Source organism: Saimiri boliviensis, chromosome 9 (genome assembly GCF_048565385.1).
Source record: "Saimiri boliviensis isolate mSaiBol1 chromosome 9, mSaiBol1.pri, whole genome shotgun sequence".
NCBI lineage: Eukaryota > Metazoa > Chordata > Mammalia > Primates > Cebidae > Saimiri > Saimiri boliviensis.
Window position 1 is genome coordinate 88,784,790 of NC_133457.1, and position 13,767 is coordinate 88,798,556.

At 38.9% G+C, this 13,767-nt stretch overlaps 1 pseudogene; it reads left to right on the plus strand.

The window, feature by feature from the left end:
• The first annotated feature begins 745 nt into the window (after window positions 1-745).
• LOC101035910 (uncharacterized) lies at window positions 746-12,954 on the plus strand (annotated as a pseudogene).
• The last annotated feature ends 813 nt before the right edge of the window (window positions 12,955-13,767 follow it).

The window sequence follows — 13,767 nt, forward strand, 5'->3', positions numbered from 1 at the left end:
TGAGACCCCCCCATCTCTACTAAAAATACAAAAAATTAGCCAGAGGTGGTGGTGCACTTCTGTAATCCCAGGTATTCAGGAAGCTGAGGCAAAAGAATTGCTTGAACCCAGGAGGCAGAGGTTGCAGTGAGCCGAGATTGTGCCACTGCATTCTAGCCTTGGAGACATAGTGAGACTCCTTCTCAAATAAAATAAAATAAAATAAAATAAAATAAAATAAAATAAAATAAATCAGACAAAATATATGGGAAAATATTTTTAAGATATTGGTCGCCAGGTGCCACAGGACAATGATTCTTGAGAAATGGCAAATAAGTATGATAAGTCCTGTGATGGCCACAGCTTACTGTCTTGAGTAAGATTTTGCGCTATGGTTCACGAGGGGGGAACCCAGGCGGGGCTTGGAGGAGAGATAGCTGACAGTCTGGGGAGACCAAGGTATTCAAAGAACGGAGTATTGGAGGAGAGGAAGATATGCATGAGAATTGTCCACACCAATGCATGTTGCTCTAATGCATTAATTTCCACTGAATGCCATATAGTCTACTTCAAGATAGAATACTTCACAGCAACTCATCAAGATTTAGCGTTTCTATCTGGAAAACCCTTTGGAATATGCTATGCATTTTAAAATATCATTTCTACTTAAGACTATGCATGAGCCATTATCAAAATGGATATGTGAATGACAGATGCTCCTGAGAGCAGTAACTTAAGCATATTCTGAGGAGTCCTTCTTAGGAGAATGACTCGACGGTCTAAGAAGAATGTATGTTCAGAGTCCCTAGCTAAGGAATCCAGGAATGGTCAACCTGGAGATCCACTCCTTATCTATGAAGGACATCTGAATCCCCGGTCCATCCCTTGGAATGCAGGCCATACAGAGAAGAGAGGGCCTTTATTTGGGTTAAATGGAGGTTGCTAGGTAGAAGCTGCTAAGTGAAAGTGCTATATAACCTGCATGCTTTTTACAAATAGTAGCAATTTTCTTGTCCAGTCCACTGCCACTGGACTGTCCCTTTATGTAAGTTTCCCTAATAAATTCAACGTCTCATTTTTTGACTCAGTCTTTTCTTCAGCCTCTCGTACATGGTGCCATATCAATAGAGGTCTGGCATGACAATGCAAGGCATTCCGCTCTGCATGCTCAGTCTCTCACATCCACTGCAGGACAAATAAGAATCTGGCCCCCTTTAGTTCTGTCGTCTGAGGAGGGTCTGTGCTGTCCCTCTGGCATTTGTGATGGAGAACCAGGGCATGAACCATAGAGGGATGGGGCCTGAGAAGTGAGAGGAGAGGGGAAAGGATTAGCAAAAAGCAGCCAACCAATTGTCATAACAAAGTGGTGAAGTGGTGAAGGGCCAAAAGTAGGAGTCAATGTCTGGAAGGCAGGAGGGTTAGAGGGAAGTATTCTTGGGTATTTTGAAGAAAGTGTCTTGGAAGTCTCTTGTCTTTCTGTGGATAAAAGTAAAGAGGAATTTTTTTTTTTAAAAGCATTACTGGAGATTCTCTGTTCTCTTCAAGAATTTCAAAAAATGCAAATAAAGAAATTATTTTGAGGAGAACTATTTTTGTATGAACTATTTATTATTATTTTTGTATAAACTATTTCCCTTTGCATCATTTCTTTGAGGCTGAACTCAGAAAGGAACATAAAATAGTACATCATTCATGGGATATTATAACATATTATGAGACATTAGAAAACATTTAGTTCAGCTTCAGGTGACATATCTCATTAGAGACAGAATTATTGTCTGAATTTAGATTCTCACCTAACTCTTTCCTCTGTAAGTCAACTTTCATCATTTTAGTCTTTCTTCAACTCTTTGAATGAAGTTTTCCTGAAGTCACTTCTGTTTCCTACCAGACTTCATTAAGTTCCTTGCTTTCTGATGGATTGCTTCTATTCCTTGTATTTCTAAATCCCAAACTGTCAGATAAAATCTGCAGTGTTCAAACACCAAGCCACAAGATCTTAGTTTGGTTGAGTTTCTCTAAGATAAATCTGTCTTCAAGGAGATTGGCATTGAAATGTTCCGAATGGGCATGTGGGGAAAGACTGAAGAGCACATCTCATCTGAACAGATTTGAAAAAAAGAAATGGGCTTTCTTGAGCCTGGTGCTTATGAATATGTGTCCTCTTCTCCCCTATGAAAATTGCATTCTGAGTATCATTTTAAAATAAGCATAGGAACTATTTTCCAAGACCTCTTCTACATACACGTGGGTTAGTATTAACACATTATTTATATTAATAATTCAATGTTATCTCTCATAACTAATATGCTGCAAATATTGAACGGGGGAGCAGCTGTGTAGCTGCTCATATCTGAAATAAACAAAGAGCCAGTGTCTGTAAAAAGAAAGAGCTCAATTCATAACAAAACTGCATATATTTCTAATATGGGAACTATAGCCGCTTTGCAAAGTTCTCTCTAGGACAGTGGGAGACGTTATTTTACACATTCAGTATTCACCAGCTTTAACTTTCCAAACAGAACCTGTTTCAAATATTTTAGGGATTTTTTTGTTTTGTTTTGTTTTTACTTTCCTTAAATTGGATAGCCAAAGACTGCCTTCTGGAGGTCAAGCACTTGATTGACAGTAGAGCTCTGGTCTGAGCAATCAGAAGGTATCAGGCAATGGTGCAGAGAGAGAGAAGCATCGGGTGGAAAACAGGCCAGGGGCCCTGGGCTTGAAGTCTTACCCCATGTCAGAAGTCTGAGTAGGCTGGGATGAGGGCCAGGGGAAGGCAGGTGATGGTGGGAGGTTGCAAGGGAGTCAGAAGGAGTTGGGAAAGGGGCATACAGAGGGTTGGATCTTTCTTTGGTGAGACAGACTTTTTCTACTGGGGTCTGCACGCAGAAAGCCTGCCAAGTCTCAGTCCTAAACTTAAGGAACCGGGTTGGTGGAAGGAAAAACTATGAAGGAGGTAAGGTTTGCTGCCAACATTCTGCCATGACTTTTCAACACCCCTTAGCTCTTTTGGCAGATTCGCTCCAGCCAGGTGTTCAGACTCCCACCCTCCCTTTTCCTGAACTACAGCTTCCAAGGTCACCCACATTGTAGTAATCATTAGGTATGACAAGCTTCATATGCCAGACTTTTCTCTCCTACTTTTTCTGTTTCCCCCAAATCTGGTTCCTTCTCTGCTTGTGCCCTTGATCTTTGTTGAAGTTAATTTGACAACTTACGGGAACTGGAATATCAATGATTGATAATGTCTCCATGTTTCCTTCCTCTCTGATCATATCTGTACCCTTCTTCGTGCAGTAAAGTGGGAATTCTGGAACTGGGCAGCAGAGAGGTCTTCCCTTAATTCCTTCAGATTGCAGTTTACTACTTTACCCATGAGTGGGGGCTGAAAGGAGAAAAAAAATATGCTTTTCCCTCATCCATCACAAGAGGCATGACTCACAACCTATAACAAGAGACAGGTTAGCAAGAGAAGCATATCATACATTTATTTAACTAAGTTTTACATGACATGGGAGCCTTCAGAAATGAATACCTGAAGACCCAGGGAAAGCTGTGTGTTTTTATGCTAAGTCTAAGGAAAGAAGTGGATAGCTGTGGAGAAAAACAATTGGGCCAAAAAGTACGATCTAACGGCAATAAACTGGGGGAAAGAAGAGACCCTAGCAGGACCTGTTTGTTCAGCTTCTTCCTGATATCTCTGTGTAGAATTATTTCTTCCTGGGCAGGGGGCAGGACCTTCTGGAATGAGGGTATGTCGACCTATTTTCAGGAAAGGTAGGTCAGAGAGTGGCCCTTCTAAGTTTTATGGTTTGCTTTGGGGTAGAGGCATTCTAATTTCTATGACCTACCTTTGGGAGAGGAATTCTGGTTTCTATGACATGTCTTAAGCGAGGGAGAGGGAAGAGGGAAAAGAGATCTTCCCGCAGAGGCTTTTCCAATGTCCTCCATTTCAAAGTACTCAGCATGCCAAGGTGTCATACTTGGTAGTGTTCTCTTCTAAGTCCCTACATGGCAACCTTTGTGAGTATGAGCTTAGCTGTTAAGGTGGCTGTGGTTTAGGATAAGCAGAGGAAAGGATGGAGTTTGCTAGGGGGGAAAATCATTCAGAAACCTGATGGAGAATAAAGACGCATGGGGCTGGGATGGGAGCTAGATTGAGAGTGTATATCGAGCAGCTTTGCGGGATGAACACAAAAGATGCTAAGGACTTCATGAGTGAATGAGGAAATTCCATAAGCCATTTTTATTTTTAACCATGGCTTGAGCTAATGGATTTCTATAGGATGGTTTCCCTCTTCTACTCTGTGAGTATAGCCCAGCCTTCCATTCTTCTAATGCTCATTGGTTCTGTTACAGAGTCTGGGGATGGAAAAGGTTGCTTAGGTGTCAGCCAAGACACTCCCTCTGCTTGGGGGAGAGCGAGCTGCCAGCCCGACTATCCGCTTCCTGCCAGCTTAAGGAGCTTATGACTCAGATTCAAGCAAAACACTGAGCTGAAGCAAGAAGAGAGGGAGGGAACCTTAGCTCAGATGAAGGCTCGAGGGTCAAACTGCATCACTAAAACATCCAAGTCAGGGAAATCCATCAGACCAGGAGGCTATGTGATTTTGTGTTTGTCGTCTGCTTTGAAAACCACACACATATGCTTATACACAACTCCATTTGTCTCCTACTCATACAGACATATTTCCCCCTGAGCTGAAATCCTGAGGCTGTTTCACCCTCCTGTAGGAAAAGCTACTTTTGGGAGCTGGTCTGATTATTAGCCATCACTCAGATTCTATGATAGCAAAGACGTCTTCACTAGAAGTTATGATTCAGCTGGTGTGTCCAGTTGTCCCTCCTTGCCTTGTGTCTCCCGAGTTTCCATTTCTCATAGAAGGAGGTGTTGAGGGAAGAATACAGACTTACTCAGGAATAACACTGAAATCCAGACGCAGTGTTTCAAAATCCTCTGTGATTCCAGTAGCTTCCTGGATATTGCTCTGGTGGCTGAGTTGCTGCCAATGTTGACTTGCTGGTCATTTGAAAGCCAGACTCTATCCCTGAGGAAAGGTACTGGATGAATTAGAGAGATCTCTATTCTTTCTTTTATTTCCTCCTTGCATTACTCATGGACACACCCACATCCCTCCACCTCCTTCCAGTTGTTTCCTTGTGAGTAAACATTAGTCATTTTTCTACAAGTTCCTTACCTCCATTCACTAAAGGGAAATGTGTAATCTCTTTGAAGTTCATTGTACTGACCCATGTACTTTTGTGTTGTGTAGTTTATAGTTAAAACTACATACATACTCCTTCATGTATAATTCTATTTAATATACATAATCTTCCTAAAATTTAACTTTTTTCTATGTCATTATTTTTCACGAAATCCTAAAAACTCTCATGGTTAACTGTCTGGGGACAGATTTGTTAATTGGAAATCTTCATGATCCGGACACTACTTAAACTTCTAGTCTCACCTCACTTGGCATCACTCCTTAAACTGGCTGGTCTGGTCTACTTAATACCTCAACCTAATTTAATTGTACCTGTCTTTGAAATGCCTTCTTCTAATATCTGTCTAATCCCAACTATTTTTAAAACCCAAGCCCATGTCAGTTTATTACCTTTGTTGGAGCAAAAGGAAGGAGAGGGGAGAGGATAAGAACAAGAAGGAATAAGAGAGAACAGAGAGAAATAATAAATAAATGTGCTGAAGTTTGAGGGGACAGAAACCCAGTTGTGATAAGTGGTTTCCTTGGGAAAGTCTGGCATTATTATAAGGAGTTCATTATAGGCAGCCCCTTCATCCTGCCAACATTTCAGGAAGCTCAGAATACAGATTTATCAGTCCACCAAGAGCTGTTAATCCCAGTCAGAAAAAGAAGTTCTCTTATTTTTATTCTAGGGGGATCATATTTTCCATGCTTAACAGTGACAGACATGTGGGATGTCAGATTGGAATCAGAAGGTAGTTTCATGGACCTGCATACCATGAAAGTGAAATTAGTTGGAAGAACTATATTCCAGTTACAATTTAGCCTGATAGTTATATGTCTTTTATACTTGAGGACCCTTTGCAAGGGGTGCTTGTGGATCTAAACTGTGCTAGAGACAGGTTCTCAAGGCTGTATCTCCGGGCTTCCAAGGCTGACCAATGCTGTTTCTGTCAAACACGTTTCTTTCTCAAGTATGCTAACGCTGTCCATATGGGTACTATTTAGGCTTAGATGGAGGCTCTCCTGTCTCTTTAAGGTGACACTGTACATCTCTACTCTGATCCATTACCTGTGAGCTTCACTGTTTAGTCATATTACCAGTTATGCCCCATAGCTAGTTCCAGTGAAGCTCTAATACTAATCAGTTTTATATATTACTTTGTCTCTAGTAGTTTCTCAGTAAATATTTGTGGACTAGTAATTTATCACATTTATAGGCTATTGTATATTCCCTTGTATGGAAAAGGCCAGGAGTATAATTAGTAATTCAGAGTTAGTGGCTGAAATTTTCCAAAAAGCTTCAGATCAAGAATGAGATCACTGGAGAAAGGGAAATGGGTAAGACACACAATATAATTTTGCTTTAAAAATACAAGTAGACAATTTATATTTTTATTGATGTAAAGGACTTCGGATATATTGGAACTAACCATTTTTTATTTCATAGATACATTAACTAAGGCTCAGTTATGTTGATTGTCTTGCTCAAATTCAAAAGACTGCTCAGTGACAAAGTGGGACAAGAGTCCACATCTTCTAACTTCTAGGCAAATGGAAGGAATCCTATTAAGCCATAGTTTAATTCTGGAGTTTAACTGAGGATCATTACATGTTCTTTATATTTCTTCATGGCCTTCCAGGAGCCAACAGAACAACAGTCACCAGATTTAGGCAATTTCACTATTGATACCAAATATATTTATGTCCAAAGTTGTTTTTTTTTTTTTTTTTTTTTTTTTTTTTTCTTTTTTCCGGACTCTTGCTGTGTCACCCAGGCTAGAGTGCAGTGGTGCGATCTTGGCTCTCTGCAACCTCTGCCTCCCTGGTGCAAACAATTCTCTGCCTCTGCCCCCCAAGTAGCTGGGAAACAGGTGCCCACCACCACGCCTGGCTAATTTTTGTATTTTTTTTTTTTTTTTGAGACGGAGTTTCGCTCTTGTTACCCAGGCTGGAGTGCAATGGCATGATCTCGGCTCACCGCAACCTCCGCCTCCTGGGTTCAAGCAATTCTCCTGCCTCAGCCTCCTGAGTAGCTGGGATTACAGGCACGTGCCACCATGCCCAATTAATGTTTTGTATTTTTAGTAGAGATGGGGTTTCACCATGTTCACCAGGATGGTCTCGATCTCTCGACCTCGTGATCCACCGGCCTCGGCCTCCCAAAGTGCTGGGATTACAGGCTTGAGCCATCGCGCCTGGCCTAATTTTTGTATTTTTACTAGAGATGGGGTTTCACCATCTTGGCCAGGCTGGTCTTGAACTCCTGACCTTGTGATCTACCCATCTTGGCCTCCCAAAGTACTGAGATTACAGGCGTGAGCCACCGTGCCCAGCCCCAAAGTTCTTTATGTTCATTATTATAGTTAGTAATGAAATAAACATTGCTATAGTTACCATGGAGTTAGACTAAAATTTCAACATATACTGCTTGAAGGGATTGAGACAGCCACTTCAGATGTAATTTCCAAGGTAAAGATTGTGGTAAGGGTGACTCTTATGAAGGAGTTAGCTTTTGTTAACATTGGGCGTCCAACTTGCAACACCATCACATACATTTATTTATTCTGGGCTGGGCAAGGTTTGGAAGCATTGTAGGATTAGACTGCCTGATGGAGGCAAAAGAAGCAGTCATCCCCCACCCCCCACCCCGGTGCCCAGAGTGATACGTTGTGTACTGAACTACTTTTATAGTAATTTTGGGGTAAATTTTTCTCTGCTCAAATGTGAATCAATTATAGAAACTTAAACTGGAAACATTTTGGAGTAATTTTAACCTAACAGTTCTAAGAATGATATAATTTGTTAAATACTGAGTCATAATTGTTTGGTGCCTTTTTATAGTTAAAATAATTTTGGGATAAAAGTGGATTTTTTAAAAAGCTTAACCTGGTTGTAGTAAGCAGCCAAGATTACAAGGACACATTTTGTATCGTTTCATCTGTTTTCAATATTTTGTTCTGCTCTTTCAGTAGACTTTTTCTATTGAAAGACTTTTGTCTAAAAGACAAAAGAATGGTGTAATTTTATTCACTGTTGTGATTAACTCAAGAATTTACTATTCAAAAATAGTTTAGTAATTTCTTGAATGGGTATTAATGTACAAAGAAGGTTCAGGAAGATATTTTAGTTGGGTTTATCATTGAAGATAACACACTGGCATGGCCAAGAATCATGACAAAGGAGTCTTCAAAGAAATAGTAAAACAATGAACATAATTTCTAGGTCTCTATAGTGAATTAGGCTACATACAGACTCCTCATTACAAAGGTAGAAGGTACTATGTTTCTAATGAGTGTATTTTTTTTTTCCTGTGTCCTAAAGACCTCAATAACAGATTGGCTACTAGAATAAAACACATCAGTACAGCTCAGTAAACTACAGACTAACATGTGACCACAATACTCCCAGGCATGAGTCATTTTGTAAGTATTGCATTCCATAGGTTTTATAATAACACTTAGAAGAACACATATTTGTGAAATATTTATTCTGGTTGGTAAAGAAGATTTAATTCCTTTTTGTGGGATTTAGGATATGTTTTCTATCAGTCTTTCACAAACTTATCTGTACTCTTATAACACAAAGTTCAGAAGACATTTTGCCGTAGTAAAACGAGATGAAATTAAAAGTATAATAGAATTCTTTAAATATTATAGACTTTGTGAATAAAAAAGTGGGAGGAGGGGTGAGATAAAACCATTTTAATTCTCAAAGCATGAGACCAAAGGGAAGAGATGAAAAGTGCTCTGTAGTCATTATTCTTAATTTATCTATAATATCTAGATCCTTGACACTCAGAGTGTGTCCTGTGAACTGGCAATGTGGATGTCTCCCCGTAGCTTGTTAAAAATGCAGAATTTCAGTTCCCACTCATGACTCAGAATTTACATTTTAACAAGATCCCAGGTAATTCATAGGCAAGCTAAATTTTGAGAATTGCTGATATCTAGACCTTTTTTTTTCTGTAAATGCCTATGAAGGTAGACATATGGAGTGTCTCTGTTTGATGATGTGGTGTAATAAAGTGAGACACCCCTCTCCGGTTTATAAGAGCAAAGATTATGAGGGTCTGAAACCACATAGGTAGAACTGCTAGCACTAGTACAGATGGCTAAAATAGGAGTCTTTTTCTACTACTGTTGTTTCTCTTGCAAAATAAGCCAGGTCTTGAAAGGATCAGATGTGCCTTCAGGTCATCATGCCGAGGTGATTTATTTATTTTTTCGCAAGGAGCAGGGGTAAGTTCTTGTTAACAGGAGGAACTTGTTTTCTTATGTTAGATAAGACCGTGTTGTTTCAGGTAAATATTAATTTTCCTTTTGTCAAGGTGTGCTTATTTCTTAGGTAAATAACAAGAAAATTATTTGCAGCATCCTACAGTCAAGATCCTGAAGTGTCTTCAAACATTTTACTTTCTTTCCTGGTCTTAAAACTAGAACCAGTTTTTGCCCCTTAGTGTTCTGTAAGGATGAGCTGCATCTTGGGTTAATGGAGGTAACCAGATGTTGAAAGGGACCAAGATAGTCTCCAACTTTTGTGGGAAGTGAAGACTTTTCTCAGGGATTGAGTTGAAAAACAAGAGCCAGAATTTGGAAACTAAGGGTTGTGAAGTATGATGAAGCACTTAAAGAAGGGAGGAGTCACAGAAGAGAACATTCAGAAGGGTCTTCCGCTAACTGGCGGTTCTCAATTGTCACTGCACATTCCAATCACCTGTGGAGCTTTTTTAACTTTCTAATTCTTGGGCTGCATGCAGACAAACTACGTTACAATTTCTGTTGAGACCTAGGTATCAATCATTTTTTCTTAAAGACCTCCAAGACATTTTATTTTGCAACTATGGTCAAAACAATTAAAAGTCTGATTTCGTAAAGTTTCCAGTCCTTAAGTAGTAAATGTATTTCGTGTGGGGAAGGCTGGTGAGTAGGAAGTGTTCCAGTATCTTATCATTTGAGGAAAGCTCAAAGGGTGAATGAAACATGGAGCTTCCTTTTGGGGAATCACTAGGCAAATCTACGTCCAGGCACAAGAGAGTGACTAAATTCATTGGTAATGTTTTTCACTTTTTCTGCTTAACCCCTACACTCTAGCAAGAAACACTGTGGGCTGAGTGTAGGTTAACAGCCAGCCTCCAAGATAGCCTCAATTGACAATTGTGCTCTGATGCTCATGTCCTTGTGTGATTCTCACCACACTGAATCACTTGGAGCTTACCTGTTTGACCAATAGAATATGGTAGAAGTGATGGTATAAGACATTTACAGCTAGGTCATAGAAGATATTGCAGCTTTTGCTTTAATATTTTGGATCACTAGCTCTTCCAGAAGCCAGTCATGTTATGAAAACACTCAAGAAGTCCCATGGAGAGGAACCAATTTGCCATTTGTGTGAGCTACCTTAGAAATGGGTCATCCAGCACCACTGCGTCTTCAGATGACTAAGCTCCAGCTGGTCTCTGACTGCAACCTCATGAGAGATTCTGAGTCAGAAATGCTCAGTTTAACTGCTCGTGAATTCTTGGCCTATAGAGACCATAAGAGACAATTAATGACTATTGCCTTTCCATACTATTAAATTTTGAAATGATTCCTTACACAGCAATAAATGCTGCAGGGTTCATTTAAACCCTGGTTACCCAGTAAAGCAGCCTCTTTGGGAGCGTATTTGTAGATAACTTCTGGAGTGTGGCAACAGGGTGGAATATTTTAGCAACAAGTGCATTTAACTCTACCTTAAATTACATCAGCTACCTTGTAAGCCAAATATTAAAAGTTATGGCAAAACTACACTGTTATTAAAATGTTAGTTTTTAATTAGGTTTTAACAAGTAACTAGACAACATTTGATATATGGTTCAGCACTATCCAATAGAACTCGTTAATTTAAAAAGTTTTCCCAATTATGGTAGCCACTAGTTATAGTTTGCTATTGAGCACTGGAAATCTGGCTAGTGCAATTGCTAAACTGAAATTTTAATTTTATTTAATTTGAAATCATGGCTACCATATTGACAGAACAATTCTATACATTTTTGGGGAAGAATATAGAGATGACAAAAATGTTCAGGTCTAGTTTGTAAAGTTACGAACTGAGAAGTGGAAAACTCAGTAAGGGGAAGAGTTTATCTGTGGAACAGGAGGAACAGTGAATTAAAATGCTTCCTCTTTTACCCCCAAATACATGTCTTTCGAAGTGAAGGATGGCAAACAAAAAGGCAATGGATCACAGAGAATTGTGTATATCCAAGATGTAACTGAATTCAGACTCCATAACAACAAATACATTTATATTGGAATTTGAGAGGAATTTTAAGATATTGTCAAAGCACAATTATCTGTGTCGTAGGTTGATGAACTGCTTTTCAAAAAGGTTTTTTTCCTGCCAGCTGCCCATCTTATTTCTTTTGCTCATCTTCTAAAAAGTGACTAGGTACTGTAAGATATGCCTGGGAAGAATTCTACATAATCTACCACCGACACAATCTGCTTATAATTTGTAATATTTGATTGTTGTTGCTTATTTATGATGGTGATGATAATGAAAACAGTGATAACTATTAATATCAATTATTTTGAATCAAGTGAATTCATTAGGTTTAACTAATTTCTGGTATTTCTATAGTTTTTGTATTTAATCAGCATAAATGTTCAAAACTAGGGTACAGAAGTAAGGTAACAGAAATTCCTGGCACCTTTTTTGCTCTCTACCTTATTCAAAAGATGTAGAACACATATGAAAAAGTGGGGGTAAACTAAATATTGTAACCTAAATTTTACTTAAAATGTACGGTGAAATAGTGCTAGTTTATGATCCTCTAATGTTATTTTAATAGGAAAAATGGTAAGAATGTATTGTTAATGTAATTAGTAGTGAGTGGCAGGTTCTTTGATAAAGTAAGGGACATTTGCTGCCAATAGGCATCTATAAATATCTTTTACTTGATCTTGTTTTAGACATTTGCTTATATCAATTGCCAATATTTTTTGCTTATCACAAAATAATTTGATTTTATTTTAGAAAAAGAAAATCAGACATATAGATCATTAAAAGTAGGAAAAAAAAGCGAGGTTTGTACGGAGGTAGGAGCGAGGAGTGAAGTCTCACGAGAACAGGTGATTGTGGAGCCCTCTGGCCGTCTGTGCCAGAGACGTGTTGAGGGGGCCACAGGTAGCAGGACATGGCAGCGGCATGTCTCTGCTGGGCACACCAACAGGCTAAGCAAACCATCTGAAGATTTACGGCGTGAATTTGGTCCTTCTGGTCCCATAGTTGATGTGTATGTTCCACTTGATTTCTTACACTCGCCGTCCAAGAGGATTTGCTTGTGTTCAATTTGAGGATGTCCGTGATGCTGAAGACCCTTTACGTTTTTGGACAGAAAGTGGACTTGTGGACGGCAGACTGAAATACAGCTTGTCCAGGGGCATTGGAAGACACCAAATCAGATGAAAGCCAAGGAAGGGAGGAATGTGTACGGTTTTTCATGCCATGATTATTATGACAGACACAGACATTTTAGAAGCCAAAGTTATGCAAGAAGGAGATAAAAAAGTTCGTCTTTTGATTACACGTATAGAAGATTGTGTAGTCCTAGAAACAGACCGACTGGAAGGCCTTGGCATAGCAGAAGCCATTCCAACAGTGATAGACAGATGGCAGCTGGAATACCCAGTACAGTTCTGCTTCCTACATTTCAAGAAAGCAGAAAAAGAACCAAAAAAGGGCAGTTCAAGTGACCGAAGGGAAAGTGGAAGGTGCTGCAGTATGAATACTGTACGAATATTTTGACTCTGGTCAGTAAAAATAAAAGAATTTTATCAAAAACTACATGGAATAATTGAAATCCCTTCAAGTTTTAAAGTATGGTTTTAGAACAAACAAAAGGAAATTCAACTTTGTACTTTTGAAAATTAATTCCTAAATATGAATATGTTTATATTGATTCATAGGTAATAGGTCCATAATAAATTATTGGAAACTAGGATGTCTGAACATCAAGGAAGACAGTCACAGTCTTTTACAGTGTCTCTATTGGTCTGTCTCAAACTGAATTGGGTAGGAAGAAGTATGGTCCAATAGAACAGTTCCATTGCTGCCATTATCGGTAAATCTTGCCTTTGATTATTTTGGTACCAGAGTTTTCTGCTTAATCATTTGCTGTGTTGGTATCTGCACTTATTTACTTGTATACCACATGCAGTTTACATCTTCCTTAACTACTCTTCTTCCCAGGTAAATTCCAATTATTTTTGACATCCAGCTAACAGGGCCCATCTCTTCTCACCTCTTTCCTAGTCAATATGTTCAACAAATATTTATTGAACCCTTACTGGGGGAAAACATTGTACTGAATAATTGAGAAAAATAGATAATTCCCTTATTCAGTAAAAGTCTACTGAACAAAATCTAGTGAATCATTACCATATGGTCTCGTTGTTTTGTTTGAGGTATATTATTTGTAACAATATTTTATATCATTCATCTCTTAATGCAATCATAGAACCCAATATACTAACAAAGATAAGTAATTGTGTGGTTATCTGCCATTTAAAAGTATCCAGTATTTCTTTGATACCATTAT